At 41.4% G+C, this 19,518-nt stretch overlaps 1 protein-coding gene and 2 long non-coding RNA genes across 3 annotated transcripts in view; 2 read left to right on the top strand and 1 right to left on the bottom strand.

Annotated features, from left to right (window-relative positions):
• The window catches only part of LOC117943119, a 9,201-nt gene extending 990 nt beyond the window's left edge, over positions 1-8,211 (bottom strand). The window contains exons 1-2 of the long non-coding RNA XR_004656291.1: positions 8,201-8,211; positions 6,549-6,551 (exon numbers count right to left, since the gene is read on the bottom strand). This is a non-coding gene — a long non-coding RNA (uncharacterized LOC117943119). The remainder of the gene's footprint in view (positions 1-6,548; positions 6,552-8,200) is intronic.
• LOC117943375 (V-set and immunoglobulin domain-containing protein 1-like) overlaps positions 1-19,518 on the top strand; it is a 140,546-nt gene that overhangs the window by 55,654 nt on the left and 65,374 nt on the right. The gene's annotated exons all lie outside the window — the stretch shown is intronic.
• LOC117943117 lies at positions 7,201-8,002 on the top strand. The gene is made up of 3 exons (XR_004656289.1): positions 7,201-7,340; positions 7,415-7,486; positions 7,692-8,002. It is a non-coding gene; the product is annotated as an uncharacterized LOC117943117 (long non-coding RNA).

Genomic DNA, 19,518 nt, shown 5'->3' with positions numbered 1-19,518 from the left:
TGGCTTGATTACTGCAGTTTTCAGGGCCTGTGGAAAGATTCCTGAAAGAAGAGACAAGTTCACAATCTGTAGAAGATCCGAAGCCAAACAATTCGAGACATTTTTGAAAACACCCGTTGGTAGAATATCAAGGCAACAGGAGGAGGTTTTCAGATGTTGTATAATGTCCTCCAGGTTTTTATGGTTGATCGTATTAAATTCTGTCATATTGGAACTAGTTTTGCTTAAACACTGTGACAACACATATCCTGTACTTGATATGGAGGCACTGATTGTTTGTCTAATCTTATGAATTTTGTCTTTGAAGAAGGAGGCAAAGTCATTGCAGGCCTTGGTAGATAAAAGTTCAGATGCTACTGGTACTGGAGGGTTTGTTAACCTATCGACAGTAGCAAACAAAGCACGTGCAGTTATTATTCTTGTTTCTAGAGATAATCTCAGAGAAGAAGGACCGCCTTGCATTCCTCAGTTCCAAATTATAAATGCGAAGTCTCTCTTTATAGGTGTTATAATGGACCAGGAGATTTGTTTTTCGCCACCTTCGTTCAGCTTTTCGACACTCTCTTTTTTCTGTTCTCACCAGTGGGACATTTCTCCATGGAGACCTTTTCTTACCAGAGACAACTTTGACCTTAGTGGGAGCAATGGCGTCAATAACATTTGTAATTTTACAGTTGAAATTATCTACAAGCTCACACACTGATAGCCCAGAGAGGGCGGGTGTGGAGGAGAAAAGCTGAATAAATGTTTCACTGGTGTTTTCAGTGATATACCGTTTTTGATTATCTTTGTTTGCACACTTTTGGGCACAGAGATAGTGCCGTTAAAGAAAACACAGGAATGATCAGAGAGAGCAACGTCAGTCACCACAATCTTGGAAGTGTTCAGACCCTTGGAGACAATCAAGTCCAGAGTGTGCCCCTTTTTGTGCGTGGGCCCTGTCACATGCTGAGTCAGTCCATAGTTCTCAAAAACACAACACAGCTCTTTGGTCCCCCTGTCCTGGGGGTTGTCAACATGAATGTTAAAATCACCCGCAATGATTACACAATCAAAGTTAATACAGATTATAGACAGCAGTTCAGTGAAGTCATCAATAAAGGTTGCACATTATTAAGGTGGCCTTTAGATATTTAGAAATATAGCCTGAGGGGAGGACATTAAATGAAGAGCCACATATTCAAAAGAAGCAAAATTTCCATAACACATTTGCATACAGTGGAATGAGTCATTAAACAAAATGGCGACTCCACCTCCTTTCTTATTCACTCTATTCTCGCTCATAAAACTGAAATTAGGGGGAGCTGACTCAATGAGAACAGCAGCGCTGTTATTATGGTCTAACCAGGTTTCAGTTAAAAACATAAAATCTAGATTGTGATTAATAATAAAATCATTGATTAAAAATGATTTTCCTGCCAAAGACCTGACGTTTAGTAAAGCTAGTGTTAGTGTGTTCTCATTTTTCGGGACAGGCTGTGGCTGACGAGGAATGGATGCTAAATTTGCTAAGTTTGCAGTTAAGTGCTTATTCGCCATCCTTTTTCTATTGCCTATCACAACATAAATTGAGGAAGAATTGAAAACACAGGGCCTGGGCTTGTCTTTGAAAAGGTCATGAGTGTCACTAGTCCTGGAGCCAAGGCCTGGCACATATCAGTTATTTCTTGCTGGATTTTGCACACAAGCGTCCTTATCAGTATGGGGAGAAGGAGTTTTTTTACACGCTGGCAGAGGGGCCTGGCGTTTTACTTTTGCCCGGGGTTGAGCAATGGGGGAAGGAAGGGGTGTAAATTTGGTTCCAGCAACTATCAGCTGCTTCATCTGGTCAGTGAACTCCAACATGGGGGTAGGGGAAAGAGGGGAAAGGGTGAGTGGAGACAGCGATGGTTCCTCAAAGGGTTCGGGGTTGGTAGGGGAGTTTGAGGGGTGCTGAACTGGTGAAAAGGGGAGTTGAGGTTTCGTTTCTCTGCTCTGTGGTCTCCCACGGTCAAATCTGTGCACAGGTGGGGGCTGTGGTGAATCACTGCCGCACTTTGTTGTGTCTTCCTCTTGTTTAGATTGGTCTTGTCTTGTGTCCTTGACGGGGGGAGCAGATGTGTAGCGCAGAGAGTAAAGTAGGTTAGAGGTGAACAGCTTTACTCCTGGCTTGTTAAGGAAAAGTCCATCTGCTTTAAAAAGATGTAAGCGCTCCCAGAAATTTTTTTAATTGTCAATGAACTGCAGAGAATGGACGGTACATTCAGTTGAAAGCCATTTGTTTAGTGCCAACAGTCGGCTGAATCTCTCAGCTCCTCTTCTCACTGGTGGTAAAGGGCCACTGATAAACACATCTGCGTTTAGGGACTTGACAGTGTCCAGCAGTTCCCTAAACTCCAGTTTCTGCAATTCAGACTCTTGCTTTACAACATCATGTGACCTTATATGCAGTATAATGTTCTCCACAGTTGGGTGTTCTGCAAAGATATCTGGGATTCTTTGGGCCAAGTCAGACACCGTGTCTTTGAAAAAAGTATTTTGGTGTTTCTACTGTTTTTTAAATCTTTTACAGCAGAGTCACCCACAATCAGGGTTTGAGGCCCAGTTGTTAGCTTTTTACTTTTTGAATTGCTCTCAGTCCTTACCCTGCTGTGTGGTGATGAGACGCAAGCCCGGTCATCAGATGTCCACTGTCAGCGTCCAGCAGCAGAGGAGCAAATCTGTTATCTAATTGCACACCAAGTTGTTGGGGAGGAATTTTGTTGCTTATTTTCCCTTTTGCAGCTGTCCACGGCTGTGTCCGACTAGGTACAGGGGTTGAAGAGCCACTCTGCCCGGAAGATAATGCAGGCCAGCCGGTCATATCACAAATCTCAGGGCGCTGTGCCCTGCCCGTTACTCGTCCTCCCATTTCCCAGGAAAATGATTTACTCTTAGGCTTTGCACCAGACGAGTTCCAGTGAGGACTGCCACTTGTTGATTTATTACCCGTTCCACAGCCCTCCTGTTTCTTTGTAATCTTGTTGGTGCTAATTAGCCGTGTGTTAGCATGCTTTTGTCCATTGTTTTGGGTCCATGGTAAAGTGGTGTCATTTCCACAAGATCTGTTCACTTCCACGTTCCCTTCTAATAGTTGAACCTTGGTTTCCAGAAGTGCAATCTTCTGAAGGCGTTTGTAGTAGTCATCCACGGAAAAAGGAGGCATCTTGCTGCTAATTAGCTTTAGCTACAGTCACTGTAGGACAGGCTTGAGCTATTGGTAGGCCACGCTCAGGCAGAAAAATGTTAAAATATGACAGTAGCCTACTATGTCTACAAAAAATGTATAGTCCAATGATTTATAGGTATCCAAGAGCCGCTGCTCATAGTTTCTCTCAGAGGAAAAGCAAGATTATCAGCAAAAATATGCAAGCAGAGGCAGGAGCAAGCAGCAAAGCGTCTGCACTGTAAGAAGCAGGAAGCAAGTTGAATCCCAAACTATGGTACAAGGATTTTTTCTCACCGTTGTGTCGTTATCTATACAGTTGTTGGCCCGTGATACTTATAGCACTTTAAATGAAAACGTAACAAAACGACAAAGGTGGTGTGACAGGTGACTGTCCATGCTTTATTATGAAGACACACATCAAAGGTAACTATAAGGTGGCAAGCGCCCTCTGTGCTGGGGGTGTTGCGCAATAACAGGAAGAACGCTTCGTCTCAAAACTGTCAACAGCGTTTTGTGTGCTTTTGAACTTGCGAGTTCAGTCTTCCAGGTACAGTCTGCAAGTATGGTCTCCCCAAGAACACAAGTCCGTTCTTTGCTTACTTGGTATTGAGAAACGCCCCTTCATTCAGAAAATTTCCCATAGACAGAGAAGGATTCAGATGTGTAACCTTCACGGTCCCAAATCACCCACAATCCTATGCGGGGGCCTTTGCAGGCTCGTTAAAAAAAAAAATAATAGCGGACCTCAGCGGGAGTTCGAGCAGCTTCGCTGACGGTGAAATGATCATTTAAATGTAAGTATCTTTAGTGTGTGCCGTACATTTGTTATCATCTTTAATGTTTTACATTAGTGTAAAGCTTAACGCTTTAATGCATGTACAAATTGCTATAATATTTAGGTAGATACAATATCAGGTGAAAAACAGCCCGATATTTTGAGTACCTCCTATGTAACTCATATGGTAGACGGGTGAAAAAAGTGTTTTATTGAAAAGCCATATTAAACTAAATTAAATTAAAACAGAAATCACGTTAGAGGACAGGGAGGATATGCCTATCTGTCCATAATATTAAACGACGCTATAAACAATTCACACGTCGCCTTAATGTAACAGACAAATGCACTTATTTATGTAGTTATCTGAGACCCATGTTACTATGGAAAACCCTGTTGAGTCTTCCACGTCGCTGTTTGTTCCATTAAAGAGGTAAATTCAAAGTGCAGCAGTTAAACAATTCGAAAGGCAGCAGAATCTCCGCTCTGTGTGCATGCACGCTCCCGCGGCCAGGGGATACAGATCCTGGCGGGGATAAGTACATTGGCACGACACCGGCAAAGGCCCGCGCATAGGATTGCGGGTGATTTGGGACCGCGAAGGATACACATATGAATCCTTCTCTGTCTATGGGAAATTTTCTGAATGAAGGACTCAGTCCTTGGAGGAATTCGGAGGATCCTTGAAATTGGAACGGTCCTTCGACGGACTTCGATGACGTAGCGTCCTCCTAGGATCCTTTGGAGGATCCTGCCTTGACATTAAGAAACGGCTGCTAATTCATCTTATACAGACCAACAGCATAATTAAACAGCGCAGTTTACTCTTCCACAACCATTTCATCCAGTGTTTTGAAATGCCACAAAAAAATTCAATGACACAAGCCCGCAATGACGTGCACTTGATAGCCTGTTCCATTGTACATTTTCTCCAAACTCTAAGGAGGACTCTGACCTGCTCCTGAAGGATCCTTCTGTTACGAATCCCACTTGGAGTGCCCAAATGTCGGGACTCAATTAGCTAAGAAATAACTCTAGCTTTTGATTATTTATAAAAATGATTTATTATAAAACAGAGCAATGCATTCCGGGCAGTCATACGTGCACGGTCCCAATGGAACTTGACTAGCTCAGAGGTCCCAAGAAAGGCGCTTTAAACAAAGGCGCGCTCAGTCATATATGGGTCCTCCTTAAGGGAGCCCTATTGGTTCAAAGCGTCACTGGGCAGTTCATATCGTCATGGCAACAATGTTTCTATTGGCCGGGTGAGTGCGCCATGTTATCTCAGCTAACACAATGTGTCTGTATGTGTGCGTGTGTGTGTGTTTTGAATGCCTCTCTTGTAGGGGGATGTTATATTCAACTGTTAATGTTATCAGTGTGATCTCTTGGCCTTTGTTCTCCTGTTGGTTTCCTGCCAGATGTGGTTTATTGCTCTACACCCGACACAGGAATGTTTCCCTTATTTACACACCAAAAAGACAAGTTTCACCCACGCTCCTCTTCTCACTCAGTATCTGACCTGGGCTTCATTCCATTTACTTATGCATAAGTTTATTCACAGTATCTAGCATAATCACAATTCCTAAGTATAATTTCCCACAAGAGATCACAACATTGTAGTATATTTTCCCACACTTCCTTGGAGGGACTAGTCCTACCAAGGAAGGATCCTTGACATTGAGAAACGGGGTCTGACTGCAGACCATAGACCGTATATTATTGATGGACAGAGCATCCAGTTCGGCAAAGTGCAACCACTGCGGAAGTAACTTAAACCTGCATTCTATCTGAATTCCTGCAGAGGGCGACACGCGTGGTTGCAAAAGAGGTTGGTTTCAATAGAAGTCTATGGAGAAATGAGCCACTTCTCACTTGATTTATTACCTCAGTAAACATCTTCATAATGAGTTTGTGATCTTGATCGCTAGTTTTAAGTATTCTGCAACACAGAATGATATTCATTTTTTAAATTACGGTCTCGTTGATTTTAAAATCGGCGATAAAGCCGGGGTTGCTTTAGGGCGTGGCTATGATGTGATTGACAGTTCTTGGCCTGTCAATCATGACTGAGTGTTAGCAAAGCTTGTTCCCTTTGTTTGCTGCTGTGCACGACGTGTCTTCTTTGTTGCATTGTATGTTTTTGTGTCATCGTGTTGTCAACATGATTGCGTTTTTGTTACAAATAAGATCATTTTTTCCGGTCTTTTTTTTTATTAGTTGTGGTGTACAGTACATAAGTAAAGCGAGTACAATCAAAGTCCTTTATAGGCAGGTCGATCGGCGGCCATCTTGCAACACACAGGCAGTTATCAGCCAGCTGAGTGAAGGATACAGCAAGGGATGTAATATTTGTATGCTACACAGCTGCAGTACTGGCTTAACTGATTGTCTAAACGTAACAGCATAGGTTCATCTTTTGCAATGTTATGTGCAAGAACCCTACCACAAATGAACTGACCAATATTCAAATCTTTATTTTTTTAGATGAGAAACTAACTTTTTTGTTGTGCTTAATAGCAGAACATCATCACAAAAATAGGGCGGTGGCTCAGCCATGGAGACGGAAATGAGAGGTAAGAAGACTCACTTAAGTTGTTCACATAGTAGATAATGTATAACAACAAAACTAACAGCATTCGTTTTTTCATAGCCATGAGGACCCCCGTTACCCGCACGGCACAGCGGATGGATACATTTGAGGAGAAGGTGGATGAGCTGCTCATGCTCTTTAGGATCTCTCCACCACCTCCCTCTGCTCCAAGTCAAAGCGTGCCATTTGCCCTACAGCAGCTGGACCAAGTGTCCAAAAAAGGCAGCGCCGATGCCCAAGAAGGTTCATGACAGATTCTTCAAGCGATGGTAAGACCTTAATTATAGACTACATTTTTTCACATATTTCAAATCACATATTTTGCAACCAGTACAAATTATATGGTCTCTGTATTACAGATGAATCTGTTGCACTACCAGATAAACTGTCCAGGACGGAGCGTGCGTCTGGAAGCCCTGTCTGTAAGTTAAAATGTATGCATGTATATAAGAAACCAGTCATATTTCTTAACATGGAACCACTGACAGTCAACATGGTGCAGATCATGTGATTGTTCTGATGTTTGTCTTCCTGTCTGTTTTCAGCTCAGCAGACTTTTTTTTATATATATATATTTTGTCTTATTGTCTAATATAACAGAATAGGTTCATATTTTGTAATTGCATGTGCAGGCAACCTATCAACTTCATCTTATATAATAATCATATATAATTTATTTTTATATGTATCAACGCCATGTAGGAAACCAGCTGGTTGCCCAGAGCAGGATGATTCTTTAGTGACCCTACCACGGACTGCCACTTCATCTTGGGACCCAGTTGAAGGTACAGTTGCAATGAAATACAATTTAATGGCAAGGATCACTAGAGTAACATAACGGTTCTGTTGTTTTAAAGAGAAGAACTCACACAGAGGGAGGTAAGTCATCCAAAAGAGGGAGGTGGCTCAGACATGGAGATCAAAATGAGAGGTAAGACTCAAGTTGCTCACGTGTGTGTGTATACATGTATGGAGAGGAGGAACAATATGGAAATTAAGTGGCCATAGGCCTGCCCTAAGATGAACACTATAAAATTGCATAAAATCTAATATCTTAACTGAACTGACTTCTCTTACAAAATGAGATTGTCCAATCTCTACACTGTATGTATAATTTGTTACTATATGTTTTACAGCAACTTTTCCTGTCAACCCTCGGTGGCTGTACTGGAGGTGATGCCATCCGCCGCATGCTGCTGAGACAGTCCAGCCTGCGGGGAAGAAAGACAAAGAGAGCCTTCCAGGACCTGGCTGTACGCAGGGTTATAACAGGCAGGTGCTATTTTATTGTTCACATCAGTATTATGCTTAGCTTGGCTGACAAAAGGTTTTAATTTGACTTATAACTTTGCTTCATTTTGACTTCTACTTTAGTGGCCTGCCAGAAAAACTTCCCTGCGCTGACTGCTGTAGAAGCGGAGGATTTGATTGGGCAAGTTCTGGTGTTTGCCCCACACAAACAGTAAATTGAAGTTCTTCTGCGTTATGTTCATAATAAAGTTCATCAAAAAAAATCTTTTATATTAATCATTAGTTACGGCAATTAAATAAGTTGTTTAATTCTCCTTTGCAATTTCTGATCATACGCTAGGATTTTACAATAGCCCTGCACAGATTAAACAGCACCTAGTGCATTTTCAATTACCTACTAAAAACGTTTAAAATACACACAAGAAAAGCAAGTATGGTAACATTTAAGTTATATTTATGTGTATTAAAGCCAAAATAGAAAGACACTTTAAATCAATTACAAATTCTATGAAATTACCAATGTCTTGTTGTATGACTACGATGCTGGATGTTCCTATTATTTTTACTTCAGTAAAACAACAAATGCAGCTTTAGAAGGACCTTTACAGTGCCTTGCGAAAGTATTCGGCCCCCTTGAACTTTTCAACCTTTTGACACATTTCAGGCTTCAAACATAAAGATATAACATTTTTATTTTTTGTGAAGAATCACCAACAAGTGGGACACAATTGTGAAGTGGAACAAAATCTATTGGATATTTTAAACTTTTTTGAGCAAATAAAAAACTGAAAAGTGGTGTGTGCAAAACTATTCGACCCCTTTACTTTCAGTGCAGCAAACTCACTCCAGAAGTTCAGCGAGGATCTCTGAATGATCCAACGTTGTCCTAAATGACTGATGGTGGTAAATAGAATCCACCTGTGTGTGATCAAGTCTCTGTATAAATGCACCTGCTCTGTGATAGTCTCAGGGTTCTGTTGAAAGCGCAGACAGCATCAGGAAGACCAAGGAACACACCAGGCAGGTCCGTAATACTGTTGTGGAGAAGTTTAAAGCCGGATTTGGATGCAAAAAGATTTCCCAAGCTTTAAACATCCCAAGGAGCACTGTGCAAGCGATCATTTTGAAATGGAAGGAGTATCAGACCACTGCAAATCTACCAAGACCTGGCCGTCCCTGTAAACTTTCAGCTCAGACAAGGAGAAGACTGATCGGAGATGCAGCCAAGAGGCCCATGATCACTCTGGATGAACTGCAGAGAACTACAGCTGAGGTGGGAGAGTCTGTCCATAGGACAACAATCAGTCGTACACTGCACAAATCTGGCCTTCGTGGAAGAGTGGCAAGAAGAAAGCCATTTCTCAAAGATATCCATAAAAAGTCTCGTCTAAAGTTTGCCACAAGCCACCTGGGACCCAAAACATGTGGAAGAAGGTGCTCTGGTCAGATGAAACCAAAATCAAACTTTTTGGCCACAATATAAAACGATATGTTTGGCGTAAAAGCAACACAGCTCATCACCCTCAACACACCATCCCCACTGTCAAACATGGTGGTGGCAGCATCATGGTCTGGGCCTGCTTTTCTTCAGCAGGGACAGGGAAGATGGTTAAAATTGAGGGGAAGATGGATGGAGCCAAATACAGGACCATTCTGGATGAAAACCTGTTGGAGTCTGCAAAAGACCTGAAACTGGGACGGAGATTTATCTTCCAACAAGACAATGATCCCAAACATACAGCAAAATCTACAAAGGAATGGTTCACAAATAAACGTATCCAGGTGTTAGAATGGCCAAGTCAAAGTCCAGACCTGAATCCAATCGAGAATCTGTGGAAAGAACTGAAAACTGCTGTTCACAAACGCTCTCCATCCAACCTCACTGAGCTCGAGCTGTTTTGCAGGAAGAATGGGCAAGAATTTCAGTCTCTCGATGTGCAAAACTGATAGAGACATACCCCAAGAGACTTACAGCTGTAATCGCAGCAAAAGGTGGCTCTACCAAGTATTAACGCAAGGGGGCCGAATAATTTTGCACGCACCACTTTCAGTTTTTTATTTGCTAAAAAAGTTTAAAATATCCAATAGATTTCGTTCCACTTCACAATTGTGTTCCCGCTTGTTGGTGATTCTTCCCAAAAAAAATAAAATGTCTATATCTTTGTTTGAAGCCTGAAATGTGTCAAAAGGTTCAAAAGTTCAAGGCACTGTATTTCACATCAACTTTAAAAAAATACATAAACCAAACACTTAAGATTTTTAAAAATGTATGAATTAAATACTGTAGTTCACCTTTTACAAGTGTAAATTCCACACATAAAACACTGCTGTGGGTTAAGGTAAAGGAAAACTTAACTGTCACAAGACATGTCTGCATAATAAAGAGGTCGTTGAATCTCTAGTGCCACACTGTTAATTACAGTAGAAATGGTTGACATTACAAACCACAATATAAAAATACAGCTTAACATTTAAATCTTACAGCACTTATGCTATCATGCCTGGATACTGCAGGTGGAGGTGCTATCATGCCTGGATACTGCAGGTGGAGGTGCTGCAGGTTCTCGTTCATTCCAGCGACGAGGTTACCGCCCTTGACATCTCTCAGGTCATTCCCGCCACAGTGAATAAGGAGGACGTCCAGGACAGCTCTTCCTTGTAGGGACTGGTAAAAGAAAGGGAGAAGTCTCTTCCACCGCAGACCAGCCAAGCAAATATTTTAAGCTATAGAGAAAAAGGATAAATGAACAGCACTCTTAATTACACACTATTTGAAAATGCATTATTACCATGGCTTAGTTGTACAAAAGTCTAATAAAAGTTTAATGTTGTACAATAAATAGCATAAGAAAATTAACTATTACTATTGCTTACTTCTGGGGCATTCGGGGGGTGAACATGCCATCGTGGCTCTCAGCACTCCTATTTCTGAAAGAATGAAAGAATCATCAATATCCTATTTTAGCCCCTCATAGTTAAATATCTATGCACACTAGCATGTAGCTGTACTTCATTAATTATCTAGGAGAATACACAGGAATAAACAACAGTCCATTGTTCTTTAGTGTACCAGTAACTTAGTTAAATGATCTTATTTCTGCTAACATTAGTTCTTAACAGCATGTCAAGGTTAAATGCCCCAACTATAGACTGACAGGGCAAACAGTAGCACATTATCGGTGTATTATGGTTATTACAGCTAGCCGAACGTTATAAGAAACTTGGTTATACATGTGCTAATAGCGTTACATAATGACAAGCATTGGCAATCGCCGTTTTGCATTTTGCGTCTGTGATGTGTGAGCGTGTGAAACCAGTCAAATGCGTGTGTCTCACGGCCAATGCGTGACAGTTGGCAGCCCCGCTGTCATAATTTGGTTTGCAGCTCGTCTTTGACGTTGGGTTGAAACAAATGCTGCAAAGTTTGATGAAAAAAGGCGCAGTTGCAGAGTAAACTGCGTCAACCAGCTTTTTAATTCCAAAGTTCACTATGAAAACTCTTATCGTCCACCCAGAACTGTTAACATATTGAAACGGACTTTCTAAAAACGCTAAACGTGAAAAAGCTTGGTTTAATGTACCCAAACAATGATCAAGGACTACCATATTTCATGTTGAAAATAACAGCAACATTTTGTCACATTTAGCTTTTAATAATTTTTAAAAAACTGGTATGAAATTTTGAGGGTTACTTTCTTGCACATATGCAACAATATTTGTCAACTTGGAGATATTTTAAATAGTTAAATCCAAATATTAAATGTTACACCTAAATGTTAAATGTTAAATCTAAATGCTAAATCTAAATCTAAGTATTAAATCTAAATGTTTCGGGTGAAACTAAATATAACCGGAAGTACCAAAATAAAAGCTTGAGGAGGTCAGTGTATGTTTATATTGTCAAATAACGAATAAAAATCATCTCATCCGGGGATATGGACTCTTTAACTTGGATAAACGTGATCATAACTACCTAAATAATAAACACAGTTGGAGAAACTGTATTTGAAGAGTACTTTGAGTTTTGTGTCACTTTTATGAATGGTGTGGGAATTATGACCTGTAGCCACTATAGCCAGTCACGAAGGGGGGCTCACTTTGACTGGTCTGTCACGTTCGCTTGCATTAAGGTCAGCAAGAGTCTATCCCCGCCCGCCACCGACAAGGTACGGTACATGGTTACACTGCGAAATGTAGTAGCAAATCTCTACTGGCTAGCTACCATTAGCTAGTGTTAGATATTTATAACTAACTAACTCAGCCTAGACTAAAACCCCAGGGGACAGGAGACAAAAGACCACCTTTTGTTGCATAGCAGGAAGCCCCTTTCCATATGTTAAATGCCAGATGTGACCAGATCAGTACTTTACAGTCAGAGAAATAGAGAGGAAAGGTGAGGACAGATGTATGCATAATTTTCTAACATGGCTCTTTCAGACGTTTTAACTTTTTTTAAACTCAGTAGTTTAGTTAAGTTGGCCCTGACAACAATACAATGCTAGCTACGTGATTTGTAAAACATGTTTACAGAGGTGGCCTGCGGAGGCCCTGAGGCTGTTGCTGTTGAATAAGTTTGTGCAGCCACCGGTACGGCTCTGCCGATGTTCTCGGCTATCGCAGATTCGTGGGACATTTCGCAGTGTGATGTAGGGCCGAAATTCTGCCCTTCTAGATTCTTTCAGGAAGAAGGGTTCAAGGCCGTAGGTTGGATAAAGGAACGTTTATTACAATAGAATATATATTCCAGAAACAAGGTTACAGATAATATGCATCCATAGCTCTCCCTAAGTTTGTCTGACTCCTTTTCCTTTCTGCTTGATCTAATGTGCACAGGGGGGTTCAGTTGCTACCACGTGACATGTTTGTGCCCCGTGTTTTGTCTTCAGAAGGTTAGTGTCTACCAGAGCTCGGCCTGCAAAATAGATAACAGGTCTCAGACTGCTACTGGAGAGGACCTTCACCCAAACACAGGACGTGTCCCTAACCACCCTTGGCCCTGCTTTTCAGAATTAAACTCACTTGGCAGAGCTATGGTTGGACACATTGGACCAAAACAACCTATTATAAGGTCACAGTAAACTTTATGAACTATCACACTGAAACCAAGCAGACTATGTGTAATGCTTTCGCTCTTTAGCTCAAAATATAATGAATTTAACACACATGATTATTATAATACACAACGTGAATATAATGACGTTTATGAGCACACATGATATGAATACATTTTATTCCAACAGTGACCATGGCCGACAGTAGCTTACTGTACCTTTTTGGGGGCGGGCGGGGATAGGCTCTAGCTGGCCTTAATGCAAGCAAACATGACAGATCAGTCAAAGTGAGGCGCGCCCCCCCGGTGACTGGCTATAGTGGCTACAGGTCATAATTCCCACACCATTCATAAAAGTGACACTAAAAACTCAAAGTACTCTGTAGTTTCTCCAACTGTGTTTATTATTTAGGTAGTTATGATCACGTTTATCCAAGTTCAAGAGTCCATATCCCCGGATGAGATGATTTTTATTCGTTATTTGACAATATAACCATACACTGACCTCCTCGAGCTTTTATTTTGGTACTTCCGGTTACCAACATTTCATTTGCATATTAGCTAAATATTTAGTTTCACCCGAAACATTTAGATTTAACATTTAGATTTAGAATTAACATTTAGATTTAGATTTAGATTTAGATTTAACATTTAGATTTAGATTTAGATTTAGATTTAACATTTAGATTTAACATTAAGATTTAGATATAGATTTAGATTTAACATTTAGATTTAACATTTAGATTTAGATTTAACATTTAGATTTAGAATTAACTTTTCGATTTAGATTTCATAATTAGATTTAACATTTAGATTTAGATTTAGATTTAGATTTAGCATTTAGATTTAACATTTAACATTTAGGTGTAACATTTAATATTTGGATTTAACTATTTAAAATATCTATAAATATAGTTGTAAATGTGCAAGAAAGTAAACCACCTTTTAACATTATTTAACATTAGAAAACCGATGGAATATCAAATATAGACACTTTTTCACAGTGGTTTTGAGTTGTTCCCCACGACGGGTAGAATCCATTCTTTTCCTCCTTTCTCTTTCTCCCAGTCTTTGTTATATTTCTTCCCGTATTTCTCCCACTTTATCCCGGGCATTTATTCCTCCAAAACTCTCCTACAGTCCACTCACCATTAGTCGCTACTCGCGCATTTCCCTAACCAGAAAACAACAGACTGGCCTGCTGTGCCTCTGATTGGCTAGTACTCGTTTCCATCTGGGTCAGAGCCAATAAGAAGCAGGAAGTGGGCGGGAAATAACGCTGCTGTCTATAGTGTTTATGGCGAAAGGGGCGGGATCGAGGAACCGGCAATAACAAGCTGGGAACAAGCCCAAATAAGCAACTACACGGTGGTGACAAGCCCAAAAAAAAACACAACCCGCGACAACCAATATTTGTAAGCAACTTTTAAAAAAAACAAGCCCAAAATTGCTTATAATAAGCGGACTTGGCAACACTGATAGAAGCACTTTTCCAGTGATGCTGAGCGCTACTGCGCAGCCTCCAACTGAGCTTACTTGTGACGTGGGCCACGTCTCTGACATTTTTGGCACCCTTGGAACTTTTCCAGAAAATTCACCATTTCTCCCAGAAAAGTGTTGCATTGACAAATGTTTTGTTATACACTTGTTTATTGCCTTTAAGTGCATTGGAACAGCACAAAAAAGCAGAAGAAAAAAGGCAATTTTTGACTGCCTGATCCATCCAGAAAGACCTGGAGACACTGGAGTTGTGGTACACTATTCCACTATAAAGAGATACTTGTACAGATATGGTCTTCATGGAAGAGTCATCAGAAGAAAACTTCTTCTACGTCCTCACCACAAAAATCAGCGCTTGAAGTTTGCAAATGAACATATAGACAAGCCTGATGCATTGTGGGAACAAGTTCTGTGGACCGATGAGGTTAAAGTAGAATGTTTTGGCTGCAATGAGCAAAGGTATGTTTGGAGAAGAAAGGGCACAGAATTTAATGAGAAGAACCTCTGTCCAGCTGTTAAGCATGGGGGGATCAATCATGCTTTGGGGTTGTATTGCAGATGGGGGGGAAAGAAACCAGTGTTGCCAGATCTTGCGAGACAAAAACGCAACCAGGCCTGTGAAAACAAGCCCAAAATAAGCGACTTTTTCTACGGAGCCCCCCTAAGATCCTGGAAGAGAAAAATAAATAAAACGTGTGCAAAGTTTTACACTCAGTAGGGACTGATTGGTAAACTGTACACACGGTAGAGTATATTTATTTTTATTTTCTCCCCCTGAGCTTCAGGACAATGACCACAGGAGGAAGTTAAACCACCTTTTAACATTAGAAAACTGATGGGATTTGAAATATAGACACTTTTTCACAGTGATTTTGAGTTGTTCCACACGTCGAGTTGAATCCATTCTTTTCCTCCTTTCTCTTTCTCCCAGTCTTTGATATACTTCTTCCTGTATTTCACCCACTTTATCCCGGGCATTTATTCCTCCAAAAACTCCTACGGACCAGTCACTATCAGTCGCTACCATAAGACCGTTAATATTAATCAATAATATACAGTCAATGGTCCTAACCAGAAAAAAAACAGACTGCCCTGCTCTGCCTCTGATTGGCTGGTACTCGTTGCCATTTCGGTCAGAGCCAATAAGAAGCAGGAAGTGGGCGGGACATAACGCTGCTGTCTCGAGTGTGTATGGGGAAAGGGGCGGGACCGAGGGAACAGGCAAGACAAACTCCTACGTTAAATAACATCTAGAAAATATCTGCTTGACAACCTGTTATGGAGCTGGGAACAATCCCAAATAAGCAACTAAACTTTAGTAACAAGCCCCAAAAAACAGTGTTGCCAAGTCCGCTTATTCTAAGCGACTTTGGGCTTGTTTTTTTGTAAAGTCGCTTACAAATATTGGTTGTCGCGGGTTGCGTTTTTTTTGGGCTTGTCACTAAAGTCTAGTTGCTTTTTTGGGCTTGTACACAGCTTGTCCTTGCCGGCTCGCTCGATCCCGCCCCTTTCCCCATAAACACTATAGACAGCAGCGTTATTTCCCACCCACGTCCTGCCTCTAATTGGCTCTGTCCCAGATGGAAACGAGTACCAGCCAATCACAGGCAGAGCAGGGCAGTCTGTTTTCTGGTTAGGAAAATGCGCGAGTAGCGACTGATGGTGAGTGGACTGTAGGAGAGTTTTTGGAGGAATAAATGCCCGGGATAAAGTGGGAGAAATACGGGAAGAAATATAACAAAGACTGCGAGAAAGAGAAAGGAGGAAAAGAATGGATTCAACCCATCGTGGGGAACAACTCAAAATCACTGTGAAAAAGTGTTTATATTTCAAATCCCATCAGTTTTCTAATGTTAACTAATGTTAAAAGGTGGTTTAACTCCCTACTGTAGTCATTGTCCTGAAGCTCAGGGAGAGAAAATAAATAAACTCTGGCCTACCGTGTGGACAGTTTACCAGTCTGTCTACATGGATTGTAACACAGTTTTATTTATTTTTCTCTTCCAGGATCTTAGGGGGGCTGTTAAATATCATCTTTAGAAAACGCTGTTATTATGGTAATAGCGTTGGTTGTCATATTCAAGGTATTACGGTGTTACGTTTACGTAAGGTATTATTTATTTTTTTTATACCTGCTTGTATGCCATGTATGTGAGTTGAGTTCCCTTGTATGCAAGAGTGACGGATGAACAGAGCCGTGCACATATGTGAAATAAATAACTTCATGGAACAAACGCTCCGCTTGTACTTCCACGTCAAGTTAAGCCTGCGCAAGTCAGACAACTTAACAGGTTATGGGCCCAGGATTGAAGATAAGTGAGCGTGAAGTTTAACGCGACGTATTACGCAGCAGCTAGCTAACAGAAGTAAAAGCTAAGCTAGGAAATCGGCGGGATGACAAGATGGCCCACCGAGCAACAGGAGTTCCAGCACCGCAGCTTTTATTCGACGGGTCGGAGGAGAAATATGACCTTTGGGAAACGAGGTTCCTGAGCTGCTTACACATTCTGAAGTTAAAGGAAACTATCTTAAAAGAGCCCACTTATGCAAACGAAAATCAGTTAGCTGAAGACAGACGGAAAAATGCCGACTGCTATGCTGAGCTGGTAAGGCTAATAGACGATAAGAGCCTATCGCTAATTAGGCATGAAGCCGCTGATAATGGCAGGAAAGCCCTGAGTATACTTAAAGAACATTATTCGGGGAAAAGCAAGCCGCGGATTATAAATATGTACACTTCTTTAACAAAGTTACGCATGACAGACAACGAGACTGTTACAGACTACTTAATAAGAGCAGAGAACATTATTACTGCATTAAGGGATGCAGGAGAGACCATGAGTGACGGGCTAATTGTAGCCATGATGCTAGGCGGATTACCAGACTCGTTCAAGCCGCTAGCTGTCCATGTAACGCAAAATGAAGATAACGTTACGTTTGCAGACTTCAAAAGAAGACTGCGGGTCTTTGAAGAATCAGAGAAAATGAAAACGACTGAACCGACTACAGATAACGTGATGAAGATGCATACAAAACTCGGGCGGAGGCCACAGCAAGCCACACAGTAACAGAAAAGAAGATGGCAACATTACTTGCTACAAGTGTGGAATAAAGGGACACAGGGCAAGAAACTGTTTCAGAAAAGTGTGGTGTAATTACTGCAAAAACAACACACATGCAGAATCACTATGTAAGAAAAAAGGGGAACAAGATGGCGTCAGAAAAGTTGCAGATGAACAACATGGCGACCAAGACCACCTCTTTAAGGCCAAGTTCGTCAAAAGTGAAATACCACCAGATAACGTGAAAATGAAAGGCATCATGGTGGACACAGGTGCAACTTCTCACATTGTGAACGACATCGGCAAGTTTGAGAATTTTGACAGATCGTTCCAGCGAGAGACCCACTCAGTAGAACTGGCTGATGGAAGCAAGTGCAGTGGGATGGCGCAACAGAGAGGAACGGCGGTGATACATCTCATCGACAACGCTGGACGACAACACACAGCACAGCTAAGAGATACACTCTACATTCCATCTTCCACACTCAACATCTTCTCGGCAGCAAAGCAACACACGGAGGAGCGACATTAACCTTCAAAAATGGGGACAGTCACATGGTCACCCAAGATGGTAGCAGGTTTGACATTCATGAAAATGAAAATTTGTATTATTTGCCAACTGTTGAAAAGAATGTTGATCAATGCAAAGCGTGTCATGATATGCAGACGTGGCATGAAATATTGGGTCATTGCAATTATGAAGATGTGAAAAAGTTGCAAGGTGTTGTGAAGGGAATGGAGATTAAGGGAGGTGTAGTTAGTTTGGATCAGTTATGTGAGGTGTGTACACAGGGAAAGTTCACTCAGACAAGAAACAAGGAGCCAGATAGGAAGGCAAAGAAACCTTTAGAACTAGTTCACACTGACTTAGCCGGCCCCATGCCAGTACCAAGCATGGAAGGACACAGATATACACAGTCATTTACAGATGACTACTCTGGCACTATGCTTGTATACTTTCTAAAGTCCAAGAGTGATACAGTGCAGGCCACAGAACGATTCATAGCAGACATAGCACCTTGTGGGGAAATTAAGTGTATCCGTTCAGATAACGGCACTGAGTTTACAAGTCGAGACTTCCAGACACTGTTAACAAAAAATAGGATCAGACATGAGACGTCTGCGCCTTATTCACCCCACCAAAATGGCACAGCGGAGAGAGGTTGGAGAACACTCTATGATATGAGCAGATGCCTACTGATTGAGAGCGGGTTACCAGATAAGCTATGGAACTACGCTATGCAGACCTCAGCGTATATGAGGAACAGGTGCTACAGCAGACGCACAAAGAAAACGCCATACAAGCTTTTCACAAGCAAGGTACCAAACATATCCAAATTACAAAAATTTGGATCAGTGTGTTTTGCTTACAAGCAAGAGAAAGGTAAATTGGATTCTAGATGTGAGCAAGGTGTTTTCATAGGCTATGACAAGAACAGCCCAGCCAATCTAGTTTACTATCCAGACACAGAGAGGGTCCAAAAACACAGGTTGGTGAAGTTTACCACTAAAACAACCAAAGAAAGGGAAACCCAAACATCTGAATCACACATAGAATGCGAGGATGTACATCCTAGGGTTGACAACCGTGAAGAGAATGCTGTTGATGAAAATGTACCAGGTCAGGGTTTTCAAAGTGGTGCCAATGATACTTTACCTGAAAAGAACGAGCACACACAGCCAGGTGAAGCCACAGAGACTGTGATCAGAAGGAACCCACTGAGAACTAAAAAGAAACCAGTTCATCTAAAGGACTTTGAGACAGAGGATACAGAGGAAAAATTGCAAACATGCATGGACTCTTGTTACAGAGCAGTGTGTGATATTCCTCAAAGTTACCAAGACGCCATTGCATCAACCAAAGCAACGCAGTGGAGGAATGCCATGAAAGAGGAGATTCGATCTCTGGAGGAAAATGAGACTTTCACCCTTACTCAGTTGCCATCAGGCAAACAGACAGTGGGGGGCAGGTGGGTTTATGCACTTATGACAGAAATGGATGGATCTGACAAATATAAAGCGAGATTTGTAGCAAAAGGCTACAGTCAGAAACCAGGCACTGATTATGAGGAGACTTTCTCACCCACAGCTGATATGACA

Source organism: Etheostoma cragini, chromosome 4 (assembly GCF_013103735.1).
Source record: "Etheostoma cragini isolate CJK2018 chromosome 4, CSU_Ecrag_1.0, whole genome shotgun sequence".
Lineage (NCBI taxonomy): Eukaryota > Metazoa > Chordata > Actinopteri > Perciformes > Percidae > Etheostoma > Etheostoma cragini.
This window is presented reverse-complemented; position numbering and strand designations above follow the sequence as displayed.